The sequence below is a fragment of the Plectropomus leopardus genome, chromosome 3 (genome assembly GCF_008729295.1).
Source record: "Plectropomus leopardus isolate mb chromosome 3, YSFRI_Pleo_2.0, whole genome shotgun sequence".
NCBI classification, from domain to species: Eukaryota; Metazoa; Chordata; class Actinopteri; order Perciformes; family Serranidae; genus Plectropomus; species Plectropomus leopardus.
In genome coordinates, this window is record NC_056465.1 from 26460484 (window position 1) to 26477341 (window position 16858).

The 16858-nt window shown below is 44.6% G+C and overlaps 1 protein-coding gene across 1 annotated transcript in view; it reads right to left on the bottom strand.

The window, feature by feature from the left end:
• sema6bb (sema domain, transmembrane domain (TM), and cytoplasmic domain, (semaphorin) 6Bb) overlaps window positions 1-15822 on the bottom strand; it is a 153550-nt gene extending 137728 nt beyond the window's left edge. Inside the window, exon 1 of the mRNA XM_042481817.1 lies at window positions 15326-15822. The gene's annotated coding sequence lies outside the window, so the exon portion shown is untranslated. The remainder of the gene's footprint in view (window positions 1-15325) is intronic.
• Window positions 15823-16858: the final 1036 nt, after the last annotated feature.

Sequence of the window (16858 nt, forward strand, 5' to 3'; positions counted from 1 at the left end):
GGCCCACTCTTTCCAAGTGTATAATCACTCACATTAATGAGAATGGTAATGTGATGCAGAAGAATTAGTCCAGGTCCTCAGGGTTGACTCTCAGGAGGCCTTGGAAGAGAAACTAGCTGCCTTGGCTGTAGACTCGCTGAGCCTTGAAAAATAAGCAACCCAAGTCAGAGCCCTCCTGAGCAGGGCTACTGATTCGCCTGACAACAATAACAAAATGTCCTGACGTACACACAGACTAAATAACAATATTTTGCCCCTGAAACCTCTTTGACAAAATCAATATCCCTCTCCTGATAATCGTGCTGATGCAAGCTGTTGTGAGGGGTTGAAAAAGAGCAAATCAACAAACACACACACGAGGCAGGAGTTGTGTTTATGACCAAAAAACAGGCTATTTCTATAACTAGTCTCCCCTGTGTGTCTATGTCCCCTGGCGCTCGTATGAAGGAGAACTAGTTCACCAAAACACAGCGCTGGCTCGGGCAGAGTTCTGCTTCAAGATTTATCACTAGATCCACTTACACGGGCACTCCTAAGCCTTAAGTCTAACTAAATATCAGCTCCTCTGTGAAAACATCAGGGGTTGTTAGCTGAGCTGCTTTTACGCCCAGCTGTGTGCATGCAAGTGCTGAAGCTCATCGGCTTGTTTGTGTGTTTTTCTTTGTTCAGTTTGATTGGTGCTTCTGTCTGTCTCTCTCTCTCTCTCTCTCTCACACTCTCTTTTTCTCTCTGGCTCGCTCTTTCTCTCCAGGCTCTTCATTAGTTTGTGCATGGATTCTAATGAGCGATACCTAAGACTTGCCAGAGGCTCAGCTTTACCCCTCCACACAGCCGAGGGTGGCCCGCGGTGAGCATCACCTCTTAGCTTCTGTTTTTGCGTTGGCTCGCTGCCTGGTGTAGCCAGTGGTGCTAAGGTGCATTAATGAGCCGCTGAGCCTGCCTCTGTGTGTGTGTGTGTGTGTGTGTGTGTGTGTGTATGTGTGTGTGTGTGTGTGGGTTTGTGTTGTGTATGTGTGTGATGACTGATGAGTCCTTCGGATGCCACTCTACACACCCCGCTCCCCCTCCTCCTGTTTCACTATCCAGGAATCTATTCATTTCAATCAGGTGAGTATCCCAGCAAGAGTCCTTGATTGTTGGCAGAGAGTCCTCCACCACACACATACACACTCACTCACACACACACACAGAGTCACATGCACACCCACACTTGTTCCACTCATTTCCCTATCTGTTCTGTTTCACACTTTTACATTTGTAATCCTCGCTCATTTGTAATTTCGCTTCTGCACGTTAGCCTCGAGAGAGAAACTAATTTCAGGAGTGAAAAGGGATTATCAGATGCAAACCAAATCTCCCCACCTCCAGACAAAGATATTGATGTAGACTTTTTCACGGGAACAAAAAGAGACTCAAAGCCTGCTTCAGCCTGGATGGCAACTCTCAAGGAAGAAGTAAGTCAACTGCCACGCTGGCAATTACTCCTTATCAGCACCAGGGAACCGACTTGACAATGGCAAGAAAATGCTGAGCCGATGGCCCGAAAACACAAGAAGAAGTGACTGTGGAGAGCATAATCAGCTTCTCCTCTTTGCTTTTTGTGAATTTTGTGAAAAGTGTCAAACATATAAATAGGAAGCGAGGTGGCCGTGGAGTGTCTAGCGAGGCGGCCATTAGTTGTCTGTGTGTGTGTACACGTGTCACATAAAGAGCATGCTAGCTGCTCGAACCACGGAGTGTTATTATATTAATGAAGGCTCCTCGGCTCTCAGCGGCTTGGTCTTTTCTTCGGTGGACTGACTGCCAGACAAATAATCCCCATCACATTTTCACTGGCCCCATTGAATTAATGCCAGACCAGGCAGAAGACACTGTTGTATTACCCTACCTTCACACACAGGCAGGGGCACACACACTTTAACACACAAAACCATGCCAGCGTGATGACTAAACAAACCAAGGAAACCATGGAGACACACACAGAAGACAGAGAGACGGAGATGAAGATGTTCAGAGCCAGCTGTTTAAAGCCTGCAAGACTGTAAATTAACCATCTGATTAAGATTTGAAAAGCGGCAAAGGAAATGAACATAATGCATCCAATTAACAGAAGAGACAGCAGTAAATACTCAGCTTCCAGCAGTTGCTACCTCTGTCTTGAAAATAGCTTGTCGATGTCACTGTCATGCATCCGCCACTTTGGCATCATTTATCCGGTATAGTTATAATCCATATTGCCGCATTTGTCGACTTCACCTTTAATGTCAGAGCCAGGTAAAACAGAGATGAGAGGCAGTAAGAAAGGTAGACGAACAGACAGACAGGGTAATTGGTCCAGATGTCTTTAGAGCGCTATCTTATGAAAGGGGACAGAAATCTGAACTAAGGAGCAAACAGTGGAGCCCCTGAGCTTTCCCTCCATTATAGCATGAGCCTGGAGCTGTCCTCCTATTACGGCCTAAGCCCTGCAGAGCTTCAAAGCTACTTTGTTGTGGCCGTTAATGGTGCTGATGACAGCAGAGAGAATCTCTATGCCAGGTGAAGCGGCCCAAGCCAAAAAAACTGGGAGAAAGAGAATCGGGATAAAAAAAAAAAAAAAGAGTGTCCACAGGAGAGGAGCAGCGCTGTCCAGCAGGCAAGCGATAAAACCTAAAAAACCTCACTCAAGAATAACTGCCATCTTTAACATTTGGCAGGAGTAGTGCTCACTAGTGTTTCTGTAACTAAGCGCTCGGCTCGCCCCCTCAGGGTAGCACAATTAAAAACACGCTCATTGAGAGTCATCAGCAACGTAAAAATTGAGTAGAAAAAAAAGCTCCATTACGAGTTAGCAGCATGCTGGGAAGGCAGGAGGCAGATCAGAAAGCTTATTCATTGGCTGCATGTTTCTATGATGATTTGGGTTATTTTGGCCAGGGCCTCTGTTTACATGCAATTACAGCAACAACATGGCTTTTATGGCTATTCTCCTCCAACATGCATGCAAGTGGTAAGAGCCCAGCCAATGCTTTTCCCTTGCGACAGCACCCTTAATGTTTCATGGTACATGACATATCTCAGGCCTACAAGAGCTGGCTCTCAGGCATTTTCTGTCTTGTTTATTACTTCAGTTTAGACTCCGGGATCGAGTTTCTCTGTACTGCTGTTGCTGCTGCAGAGTCAAGGGAGTGCGTGGCTGGTTTTGAAATGAAACAGACAGAACAAGCAGGGCTATTTATATGGAGCAAGCGGATAATTGGTGAAAAGGTTAAAGCAGCCACAGCAGGTAACAAGTGAGCTGCGTGTTGATGTGCACAACAGGGTGTTGAGACAGCGCGGTGATGATGTCACCAGGTAAGGACGGGGTCAAAAGGTGCAGTTGTCACAAGACTGACAGTGACTACGTTTACATGCACAAAATGTTCTGATTTTCACCCTTATCCTGAAAAAGACAATAATCCCACCAAGATGTTTACATGGCTAATGAAAATGAATATATCACTAAAATTCCCATTTTACATGCAGCCGTGCACAGGAGTGTAGCACCGAATTCTGGGTCCTATGCATAAGTAGTCTCTGTGGGCCCTCAGCCTTTCCTCTCTTAATCAATGTCTCTCACACACTTATTGAATTTTTTTGTCAAAGTCAGTTTGCTTTCTTTCCCTTTCTCTCATAGGTTTCTTTCTTGGAAATTCAATTTTCCTTTCTTAGAGAAAGACGTGTACGTTGTTGCCCCAGCAGGATAGGCAGTCACTCGCTCAGCTTAGCCACGTTTAATGCAGCGGAATACTAAACAATTAGGGGCATTTAGGGTTGAGAGGGACCTTAAGGGAACTTCCACTATTTTTTTATACAAAGTTGAGTCTCTCAATTGATTTATACAGCCAATTTAAATTTAGTAATGTCACTAATTACTTAGAAATAAAAAATGCAAAAAAAACAAACTTTTAAGTCTTGATTTATTTATTTATTCATTTTATTCTTTTCACTACGATGCCCCTGGCCATGCATACTCTGATTAACACGTCCTAAGACGCCGTTTATCACTTTACAATATGAAAATATGCATAAAGATAGGATTTTTTCAAAGTTTTTTACTGCTTGGTGGATTTGTCCATCCTGCTGCAGGCAGCGGACCATAAGTGATACTGTGGGAGACCGCGCAGTCTCCCTCTGTCATTCCTTCGACCTCCTTCTTGAAAAGGTCAGCACATATGCGTGTATCAAACATCTGTTGATATCAAAGTCTTTCACCATGTTTTAAAGTAGGTGGATTTCTATGTACTTCGAAACAGAAATGTGGCCTTTTATTTTCTTTTGGGCATACATCTCTACCACAGCCTTGCACACTGTTGGTTTGTGTGCAACGCATTCATGGCAGTGCACAGAGCTGACCCTAAACAGGCAAGATGAAGTGTGTCGCAAAGTTCAGTAAAAACCCTAACTGAGATGCTTATTCCAAATGCATTGCAAATGTGTCCAAAGAATGCTATTAAAATTTGAATAATACCTTCATATCCCTCATTTTTATTGGAAAATGCTACATTGGTAACAACACCCAATTCAGAATATCCAGAGGAAATATGCCATTTACATGACCCATATCAGAAATAAAATATTGTCATATTCAGAGTAATCTTCGAATGTTAATGTGGATATAAACCTACCCATTGTTGAGAGACGTGTTACTGATGAGAAGTCAAACACAGAAACAACCAACACAAACATTTTTGCCTGATTAAAAGGCCAATGCACAGACATTTTAAGCCCATAAGGTGCCACAGCTCCTCATGCTATATTTACAAGAGCAGCCAATACACAACAACAGCAGAGACCACATAATGACGGCAACAAACCACTGTTTCCTTTTAGCAGTGGACGAACCGTTACAGTAACATCCTATAATTGGGATAAAACAACTGAGCACTCAAATGTCAAGGAGGAGGATTAGAAAAATGTTTGAAAAGTGTTGTCACATCAAACACACACCAGCATAAACTGGAAAAGGGAAACTTTTAAAATAGTTTTAGTGTTTATTTAGACTATGTATACACACACACACACAACTTCCCACATTGGCAGAGACATACTCAGACACAGATGCAAGATGTGCCTATATCAGCATTGGGAACACCAAATGGAGCAGTGTTACCAGTGGAGCATTGTGGTTGCCTAATAGACGTGTTTTAAACAATGTCAGCTAAGTGGACATATTCATGGCATAAACACACATTCCCAAAGTTTAGAGAGTGACTGTTTTGATTCTTTATGTCCTCATTCACTCACTCACTAATTCGCCCATTTCCTCGCTGATCTTCAAAACACCCAGTCCCTGTTGAGTTTTCTCGTCCCACAACGTCCCCTCTACCCACCTCGCTCGGCAAGCAAAGAAACCAAGCTGGTGACGCTTAAGACCTAAAGGACCATGTTTCATTTGATGACAGAGGCTGATAAATGCCTTGACAGACTGCCAAACTCTGAGATGTGCTACATGAGTCAAGCACAAACACTCCTCCGTTGTGCAGATAGGCGCACATGTATCCATCATCGCCATGTGGGAGGTGTGTGTGTGTGTGTGTGTGTGTGTGTGTGTGTGTGTGTGTGTGTGTGTCATGCTTGGTCCTTACAAAAAAAAAAAAAACCCTCACAAGTGTCCATCTCGGTGGCGCCATGGGATGATGGAGGTGGCCAAGCTGAGGCTCAGGGCAGGGGAGGGGGCTGCTTGATGAGGGAGGAGGACGTGGAATGACATGGTCTGATTCTCACATTTCAAATGAGACCGTGAATACACGGATCGACTGATGAGATATAACCATCACACACACAAAAAAAACTCTTTCCTGTCTTTTGCCTCCTCCTTCCCACAGACCTAAAACATGTGAGCGAACAAGCGAGTGAAAGCAAAGGGTGAAGCCTGGCCTGAGCTCTGAATGTCACAGTCAGTCATTGCAGCCTCCCTCTTAGTGATGCAGACAGAGAGCCATTCTGATTGCCCCACCAGTCAAGCCAAGGGGTGAAAAACATTTACATGCAAATACGAATGACCCACTAGCTACTGTGAGCACGCTAGCTATGGTATTCTGAATGCACAGCGACCACAGAAAACCCGGCACAGAGGACTTGCCAATCAACGGCTCTATTGTAACAGCACGCAGGCTTTAGAAGTAGCTGTTATGTGTGCAGGATATCAATTATTTTTTGCTTTTGTGCCTTATTGGTTTGTGACTGCTATTGTTACCGCTTCTTGTGAAATTAATGTTAATGAATTCAGGCCGGGACGTAATGTACTGCATTAACAGATTTGCTGTGAAGGAGCTTAAATCCTTTCTATCATTTCCTCATAACTCCTCAGTATACAGAACGTCTACCATCCTCACAGAACCCACTCATCTCTGACGGCGGCGCTAATAACAGACATCCACTTTCAATTTGAACAATTATAATCCACAACCTACCATAATAAACATGCCTATCTGTCATATTGAAGTGGTTAGTACCAGGGCACAGATTGCTAGTGGATTGACTGGGTCTCCAGGGGTCTTGGACAAGGGGAGATCCTGGCTCCCATCCTGGCTCTCACCCGCGGCTGGGATACTTGGATCGGGAACCCGCCTGCTGTCACCAGACCTGTTGCCTCCAGATGGGTGTGATTCTGTGATTCCTGCTCTCTGAAAACACGCTCTGTCCTCCTGCTCCTCCTCCTCCTCCTCCTCCTCCTCCACTCCTAAACTCATCTTCTCATCCCATCATCAAACTTCACCTTCCCTTCATCCCTTCGCCACTTAATAACGAAGCAAATCACCATCCTTTTGGTCTTTAACCTTGACTTTCAGCTTTTAGCTCCATGTGACACTTTCATCTCATCGCTCACTCATTGGCTCCAGTTTCTTGGCTAAAATCCCCCTCTGTGTGTGTATGTGAGTGCGTGCACACATGCTTGGGAGATGAGCAGACGCACCGCGCAGCAAGACCTCTTTGATTCGACACAGCAGAGACCCACAGTGAGGCTGTACATTAATTGGTGCTTCTGAGCCGTTAATTTAGGCGAGTACGTTCAAGGACCCACTTTCCAACAGCAACAGAGGCTGAACAGGAATTCTCTCAAGACTCTCCCACCATTTCTCACCTCCCTTTCTTTCTTGCTTAGTGCTTCTCTACTTTCCCCCATTACCTTACAGTTCAGCTTCACCCATCAACTGTCAACATGTCGCTGCATCACTCGCTCCCTCTTCGCTTCGCTGTCACACAATGAAGAGAGACAGCAGGTCACAGTCTCTGCTCCGTCCCTCCACTTCGCCAACTGCCCCACACCCAGTGCCAGCGAGCCTGAGTTTTCTTTTTGTTCCTTCAGCATGACTGACTCCCCCAGGTCACTGAACGCATTAAACTGTTAATTACCTCAAAGCACAAAACAAGTGGTTGCTTGGCAGCAAAATGAGCAGACATTTACATTTTTTTTAAAAGAGTACACTCACAAATTTAAAGCCAGATCCCTGATGAGACAAGCGGAGACCACAGCAGCAATAGCTGAAGCTGCAGCTGCAGTTGTAAACAACTCTGTCAACAGCAATAACAGACGAAGCCAATGAGAACATTCTCATTTTATTTTTGTAGCTTCTCTGTGACCATAAAACTACAGGATAGAGCCATTTGGGCTGGAAGTTCCCCTAAGAAATGAATCAGCTATAAAACAGCAGCGGGATAATACCAGTCCGGCCCAGAGGGCATGGTTTCTTCAGATTCACGCTGGGCTGATGCGGGAAATGATTCACGATGTATGTGACCAGCATCCTCGGCATGATGTCTCCCACCATACAGCAGTTAAGCTGAGCCTTATTAGATATCTACTTAGTGATCATAGCTGCCTGGCATGGGAAATAAAACCGAGGAGGTGTGCAAAGTATGTCTATGAATGCTATAATAGAAATAAGTGTTGCTATTTTTAGCATGTCAGAGGAGAAAAGTAATATAATTGCAGTATGGCTACTGGCACTGAATGGGCTGCTCCAGGCTTTGGGCTTGTGGTGGCTTGTTACTTCGCTGTGAGTGTGTGTGTGTGTGTGTGTGTGTGTGTGTTTGTGTCCGTTTGGGAATATGCAAGTGTGCGCATCAATGTGCCAGTGTGTATTCATGTATTCCGGGTGGTATATGGGACCGGCCTGTCCACTCCCTTCCTGACCATGGCCCCTCATTAGTCTCTTCTCTTGTTAACAAACTGGGGCTCTGCTGACACCGAGACTTCATAAGAGCGTGAGCGACAGTGACACGACTGTGTGTGTGTGTGTCTGAGAGAGAGAAAGCTATGTGAATGTGGCTTAATGACAAGCAAACAGGCCGTGAAAAAAATTCAGCTCACACACACTGTTTATCCGTGTCCGGGAAGCAAAAGTTGGTGTCCGTCTCAGTCATGTCTACCCGTCTTTTCATCCTGTCTCCCACAGTATCACTTATGGTCCGCTGCCTGCAGCAGGATGGAGTTTATACTCATTGAAATGTCGCTTTTCACAGCTGCAGAGAATGGAAGAATCCCTGGCGTCCACCTTATTCAGATATAGGGAAGACACACACGCAAGAACACACTCCCCCTTTGGAGGTACAATAAGCCTACATGGAATGCCAGTTTTACCAACGGGAAGCATCTTTATTCAACAGCCACTTGGCCTTTGGTGATAGCAGCTGCATTCTTTGTTCCTGTCATACTGTGCCACCTCAGGCTTACACAACATGATATCGCTCCAACTTCTCCAAGACATTCAGTCACAGTTAAAGGGCATAGACAAAAAAAAATCTGAAATCATAGACTTTACAAAACTCTGAAGAGAGACTAGCCTGTGGCTGCCAATGAGAACAGCCATAAGACAGAGAATTTTTTAAAGGAAAATGAAAGAGAGCTTATTATTGACTATATCGGGCTTCCTTCTTTGAACTCTCTCATCTATTCTGGCTGCCTTGGCATTGCACTGGATGTATAAAAGCCATGAAGTAGACGGTTAGATGAGAGTGAAAGGAGACAGGGCTGCAAAAACAAGTGATTAAAAGATAAAAGGGAGAGAGCAGATGATGGGGGAGCAGCGGTGTGTGATTAAATGGCGGAGGTGGTCCCGTTGGGCTATAGCCCTTATTGCATTTTAATGGGGGGGCTGGATGATCCTTGACCCTTTGTGAGGCAGCGGTAACACCTTAGTGCAGATCAAACTGCCAGGCTTGACAAACCCCCCTGGAAGGCATCTGGGCCTTGAGAATGAGGTGTGTGTGTGTGTATGTGAGGGCTTGCAGGGTCACTGGCAAACGTGTTTATCCTGCTGCTATGGCAACCCCTACACTAGCCTTGGGCAAATAACAACAAGAAAAGCAGTATGTGTGTGTGTCTCTGTGTGTGTGTGTGTGTGTGCATAGGAGAGAGAGAATATGTGAGAAGGGGATTTAAAAAGACGAGGTGTGAGATGTAATGTAAGTCTTCAATTCATACATTTCAAAGAGCTGTCCTGCTCTCCCCCGCTCTCTCTCGCTCACTCCCTCTCTATCCCAGTGTGGCTGGCCTGCACCTCAATCATCAGGCCCTCCTTTTCACCTTCTCTTTCTCCCAGCTCCACATGCTAAGTGGGAACATTGTTACGGTCAATTTGTCCCATTCAGGGTCCCAGTGGGCAGTGTCCCTGCCCTGACAGCCTGCAGACAGAGACCACACCGCCTGAGAGGCCTTGACATCAAGGTCCAGAGAGGACGGAGAGAGGGAGGAGGGAGAAAAGCGGAGGAGAGGAACGCGAAGGACAGAAGAGGAGGGGGGAGAAACAGGAGAAGAGGGGTGATGTGGGGAGCAGCCGTACAGAGGCAGAGTGTGTGTGAAGGAAAACAAGCAAGAGGGAATGTTGAGGAAAGAATGACAGAGAATAAGAAAAGGAGACCGGGGTGCCAGGTTAAACACAAGACCCCAGACTCGGCATCTCAATAGTGTTTCCTACAAATCAGTCCCTCTCAGACCAGACTGATGTAGATGGCGACAGCTCTGTTTCCACAGAGGACACTCCTAATACATTTGCCTTGGTTTGGCCAAAACCCAGGGAAAAACAAGACAGACTGGACACGCTCAGGAGAGACTTAAGGAAACACAGGTGCTCATGCACAAGCATTCAGTGCAATATTGAAATGTAATTAGAATCAAATGTTTAGCCTTATGACTCATTTTCGCCAAGGAGAAACTCCAGCCAAAGGGACATTTAAGGGTCCATTTGAACAGAAATTGCAAAAAAATCATACCTACCTCTAGAGGTATGCACTGTTTTTATTGGAAATAGTTTCTACTAATAAAACAGTCCTGATGAAAAGTGTTGACAGTGTGTTGATTATAAAAAGTAAAAGGGGCACCGTTTCTAACAGGAGGAATGTAATTAATTCTTCAGTGGGCACTGCAAATGAAAATCTTTTTATCCCCAGTGTATTGAGGTGGAGGGAGAAATCACAGAGATAGATTTCTAAAACACAAACTATCTGCATGGTTAGATATGGTACAATCTCAGCACCCATCGGGTATTGTCTGACGTCGATAAAGCCTGTGGGGGCGGCCAATATTTTTGGAGATCCTGTGTAGCCACAGATATCCCGGCCAAGACTTCCTCTTCCATGTATCGACCAGATTAGCAACTTGAGAAAGGGCCAGATGAAATTTCAGCTAATCTTTCTGAACAGAGGTTAGAAAAAAAGATCATAAATCTTAACATTCATCAGAAGATGGGCTCCAAGATTGCATTTCGGCCAATTCGTTCTGCTTCTTTAGCTCTCCACACAGACTGTTTACCCGCAGGAAACCGAAGCCAAATCAAATGCTACTGGAAAATATTACTCGGAGTACAAACAGAAACCAGAGCGCTTCGATAGCAAAATCTTTGATCACTGTTTACAAATCTGCATATATGTGCAGATTATCTGTTTATAATGATTAGATATGATATCACTAGATACAGTAAGTGAGAAAGTATGGTTTTTTTTGGAATATGGGGGAACTTAGCCTTTAACTTTAGACTCACGTGTATGAAAAAACACTAACTGCAAAGTGGACTTAAAGGGCTTCTCCAACAATCTGGTAATGCACTTTAAATAAAATGAGATAATCCCAGATTAGGAATGATAAAAATCAAAACAGCAGAGGGTAAGATATGACTTTTTTTCCCTAGTATGGGTCAATCCTATAAAAATGCTGGATCCTACATTTCCCACAATGCAACTTAATAGTGTCTTTCAGTAGACAAACACCTCGTGGAACTTCTTTCAACTCCATATGCGGGCTTTCTCTTAAATCAGAACACATCAGATCAGATAACATCATCAGGGTCTTTTTTCCAAACTAGACAGCTCCCTCCGTAGGCACAGAAGACATTATACAACTGTTTTAACAGGCTGAGTATCACTCTATATGACAGATAAAATCCCCATCTCAATCCCCAAAATCAGTGCCCCTTTAAGTGTAGGCACAGGATAGTGAAAAGGCCCCAATTAAGATGATAAGTGGGGTTAAGAAGGTTTTTCTTATAAGAGAACCCCAGTTTCTAACGCCTGATGACACTCCCACTCTGACCCACTCTGCCTTAGCTCTAATGTTACTATATACAATCCTGGTTTCTACAAATGTTCTGCAATCTGATTCTGTAAATGTTGAACAAAAACACAATTTGACGAGGCGTATGTGGTTGGAACTTGTCTGGGAAAACAACCTGTGTCTGAATAATGACTAATTTTTATGATTATGTTGGAGCTGCCCTGGGCCTGCAGGTGACGTAACCCCCAGCAGGGTGCTGCGGGGGAGGTGGTAAAGAGAGATTAAGTCATTGTGTACAGGCACCTGTTATTTTAGCACATGGGGCGCAACACTTGCTCCGAGGCGAGGAGTGCAGAGCGGCTGTTGGCGTCAGAAACGAGGCGCAAACAGGGCACCCATTCAACCGAGTCTGGACAGTGCTGAATCACACTTGTATGGGGGCACAGACGGGCTGACTCACACACATGCACACACATGCACACACACAACATCCATACAAGACAGGAAGGCAAATAGACACAATGTGAGGAACAATGTGCCTTATGTTTCTCACTGATAGACATAGACAAACTCTCACTCCGTCTTTCTCTCTTCTCTTAATGGCCTGCGCGCACACACACACACACACACACACACACACACACACCCTCACACACAAACAATTCTTCAAACTAATTGGCGATTCAGACTCCTCAGCAAAGACAGCAGGGATCTGTCAAGGGTATGTGTATACGGTGGGATGTTTCAGATCTCCCTAAATTAACTAACTTTATAATAAATCACTGGGCACTGCTAGCCAAGGATTAGCCAAGCTCCAGCGAGCAGTTTGTTAAGCTGCGAGGGAGAAGCACTGGGGACGGAGAAAACATCGCCAAAAACTGACATCAGCACTGGGACCTTGGAACGGTACAAACCCCCCGCCTGGTTTCCTGGGCACACATTTAGCCTTGTTATCTGAGTTCTCCATTGACACAAAAAGCCTGCTCCTATATTGAGCTTTTACTTGCAACTATTGCTTTTCTCTCCTGTTGGGGTTTCTCCACTAATCACTTTAAGTGTTCAGGACATCAGCTCTAACATCAGGTACACTGTTTCTTCGATTGCTTTCCTTATGTTTGCCTTAAATGTCGGTGCAATCTTGCCCCCTACTGAGTCATTTCTTTTGGCAGGAGTAAAGCTTCCTACAGTCTGGTTATTTATATAATGACTGAGAAAACATTTATCCCTTCCCCCCTGCCTGCAGAAAGAAATTCAGCTCTATGTAGCAAGCTTATCATAAAATCTTTCAGTATCACCAAAACTTAAGTAACTTTAATGACACTATTAGAGGGATGAATCTTGCATAAGTGCTGACATTTCTGATGTGATTACTTGGGCTGTCACTGACTCAGAATTATGCCAGTCAAATCAAATTTGGCAGTTCAATATGAATATTCAACAACTTGTTTTATTTTTTTTTTCATATAAAATTTTAAAGTTTGAACAGGCTCAGCGGTATGTACAGTGTGACAGCAGGCATTCATGTAATATAGTAAACAAGCTAACAGCACTGACGACAGATCGCAAATGTGCAACTTTTTTGCACTAAATATCAAACAAAAGTCAGAGGCTGTTTCTTTTTAAGTTGCTGTAAGCTTTACATTCACAATTTTTAAAGAGAAGAGAGAAGACAATGTTATCAAAGAGCCTTAAAGTGCAGAGTGTCTCTTCCTCTGTGCAGCTGCAGCGTGTGGGCTACTGTGTGTCAAAGAGTATCATGAAAGTCAAGAGCGTTCACTCTGCAGCAAAATCTGGGGACCAAAATGTCCAAAGAAGCACACTGCACAGAACACCAATTAGCAAAAGAAAAAAGACTGCTCGACTTGAAGCAATTTCAGTCAACTGAGGGGTCGCCAACTGATTATTCGAATCACCAACTTTAAAGGGGCAGCCCTAGTGGTGACCTAAAATTAACAGCATGTCTCGTGATAATTGTTGTTCCTAAATCCCTGTGCTACACTTGCTGAGAAGAATATATATAGAGTTTTATTTCTAGGTAGATTTTCCCTGAAAACATTCTAAAAATGACTTGAAGCGCCAGCAAAAACGAATCTATTCTCAACTCTCGCTAAGTGTTTTGTCCTTGAACAAATGAAAACTAGATCCGGTGCAAGGAGATCAGAGATCCCATCAGACAGGTATTTCCTCTGTTGTCTATTAATTTATTTCCTCTGATAGCACTTCTCTTGTAATTACTGGTGGCGTGATGGGTCTACAAGCGGGTGTCAGCACATGAGAGAAGAGGGCACCATTCCTCCACTGTCTTGCCAAAGAAGCTGCAACACTCAGATGATTAGACGATATCTAGTTTATGATCCTCTCTTCTTTCATGTTTCATCTTAACTTCTTCGCTTTTACCACCCACTGTATCTACCTCATTTGCACTATTGTTTCTGTTTAAAAAAAGAAGGAATGTGGTGCACTACATCACCCCCTGGTGTAGCATCTCAGCAGCAGGGAGGAAGGATCTATGAGTAACCCGCAGCAGCACCCGTGAGCTCTGGCTGTCAGAGTGGGTGACAGCCCAGAGGAAGGGGAATTAAAGAGGCGCTTGTCCTCCAAAGGCTGATTGACACAGTCAGAGCGACAGAAAGGTTAGCAGAGGTGCCGGTATTCCCTTGGCTGTGTCTACCTTTGCACTGGACAGTGAAAACTGTCTCACTTTCTTTAGATGTGTCTCACTCCTCCTGCTCTCCTCTCTGCTCTCTCACACACACACACACACTATAGGGCTCATTATAGGAATGCTCTGACCCTCAGGGACTTCACTTACTTCTCTGTCTCTCTTTCCAGTCCACAAACCTTGCTGCCGGACAAAAGGCAGCTGAAAGGAAATTTGAATTTGAAAACAGGGGCCACAACAAAAACATGCAGCTTCCAAATGGAGAAACTTTAGAAGACTTGGTGCCAGCTATTGAGAGTTAGCCATCCTCGCACACACAAAAAAAAGCAAAAAATGTGATTCTGACACTATCCAGCCAACTAGCTCAATGTACTGTAAAGATAGCAGCTACTGCAGAGGGAGAGGGAGGGATGGCAGAGCCTAAAGGCAGAAGCGTTGGACACCAGGGGCCCAGCGGGTAGGACTGAAGAACATGCACAACCCCTAGCAGATTACATATCACACAATACAAACAACAGCAAGAAAACACAGAGAGGGGCACATTTTGATCAATCTCATGGTAAAGATAGATGTTTCCACAGTTCTGCAACACTGGATTTCAAAATGAGGCTTTCTAGTTACCCTTTAAATCAATTCTAATGTCAAAAAGGCAAAACTCCTCCTGACACAAGAAAAGTCACATTTCTCAGATTAAACAGCTCCTTCAGGAAAATCAGCTTAATTAAGCTAGGTGAGTGACACTGAGGTGCATCTGTTAACATAATGTATAGTAACAAATGATCAATACGCATACATAACTGTCTGCCATTTCTAATCACACGATCCGAGTCGTGCCAATATCCAATCAATAGATGGATGGTGAAGCGCCTCTTTAGGCTCCGGACAGCTGCGAGCAGCTTGTTTCGTGCGTGGCTGCAAGCTACGCAGTATGAAATTGAGAATTATACAATGAAACGTACTGTAAAGCCAAGATGCGAAGGATTACAGATCAGCTCACTGTTGTGTATTGTTCGTTTCAACCCTTTCGTTCAACTAAATTCATTCGTTTAATCAGAGGCAAAATATCCAAAGCATCAAGGCGCGACAGAGTGCCCCCAAAGCGCACAACCACCACCCACAGACCTCCACGCCGGACAGCTCGGGTCACTTACCTCTGATTATCGGAGGAGAGGTGCCGAGAAACGGCAGGATGAGTCGATTGTGAGTCCCGTTGGATCCAGAAAAATCCGAGTGATCAGAGGAGAGAGGAGGCTCGTTAGTGCGTTACCAGATCCTGTGCGGGGCTTTGTAAACTACTCCTCCCTGTCGCACCTGTCTCTGGCAAAAACTGATCCCGTACGCCGGCCTGACATCCCTAAGACAACTGTCTCAGGGGGTTGTGTGTCCGTGCCCCCCGCACACACATGCACGCACACGCGGCACCACCTGTCCCCGGTGCAAAACAGCCCACAAAGAGCTTCTATGTCGCGCAACGACACATGGCATTCCCCGCTTGTCTCTGCAGCAATACTCCCTCACAGACAGCCGTCCGAGATCCCCAAGTAATCTGGAAACGCTGGAAGCGGTGAATGATGAAAAGGAGAACGCAGTAACAACCCATCCAGCACACCACTGGCACCAAACCAGCTGCAACGTTTGGAAATTACATCTGCCGCTCTCGTTGCTCGCCCAGTTGTGTTATCAATCTTCCGTGCCCACAATAGTTGGTCTATTTTGCCGCTGCGCACGACTGCTGCTCTGTCATTGCTGCGTCTTTTCCACCTCGGGTCTCACTGAAGAGAAAATACTGTCCCTCTGTCCGCGTATGCGCCCCACTTCTCCACGCAGAGTTGGCAGGCTCAGGCTCCAGCGCAGGGCAAAGTCCCATTCATCTGCTGATTAAAAATAGTTCCTGTTTCTTGGGCTGCACTCCGGAGCGTTGGGAAGGTGGGAGGACCACGGCGTTTGTCTTCTAGCGGCTGTATGAGCTACAGCATCTCCAGCACTGCTCCCTGCTGTCATCCACAAGAGACTCCTGAAGCCTGTTAGTGCCAAAACCTGAAGCAGAATTATGCAGCGACTGGAATGGAATTGATTAATGGCTAATTGGGTTTAATTTTGCGCCGTCAAATCCCTAAAAAAAAAATCTTTAAATATCGCACTAAATGCAGCAGAAACTTGTTTACTGTATATTGACTACATTTCATTGTGGCGAGATGAAAACTAAGAGTCCTTATCTTATCAGACACGAGGTCAAACCAAAGACTCCGGGGGCGCACAGAGGGAGGGCCCAGTTTAACTTTAATCCAGGGAACCTTTATACCTTACATACAAACAGCAGGCTGTTTGGAGAGTGTCCGGAATTGTGCTGACGTTAAAGTCAAACAACACCGACGATTCATAGTAGATTTTCATTAAATTGACTTTTTATAAATGATTTCATTTCAGTATTATCAGGTGATTGGGTGGAAAACACCGAAACAGAGATGGATACCAAATTACTGAAGCTGATGATCAAACGCCAGTAGTGTCCTTAAGAAGATGCTCATTTCATAATGTATTCATTTTTTAAAATTTTCTTGTATGCTATTTTTTTCTTCTTCATTCAATTAACAACATATAAGCTCATTTACAGTTGCCTATTTAGGGTAACCATAAAAAATAAATTAATTGGAAAATTCAAGTCTCATTCAGTGGTGCTGAAC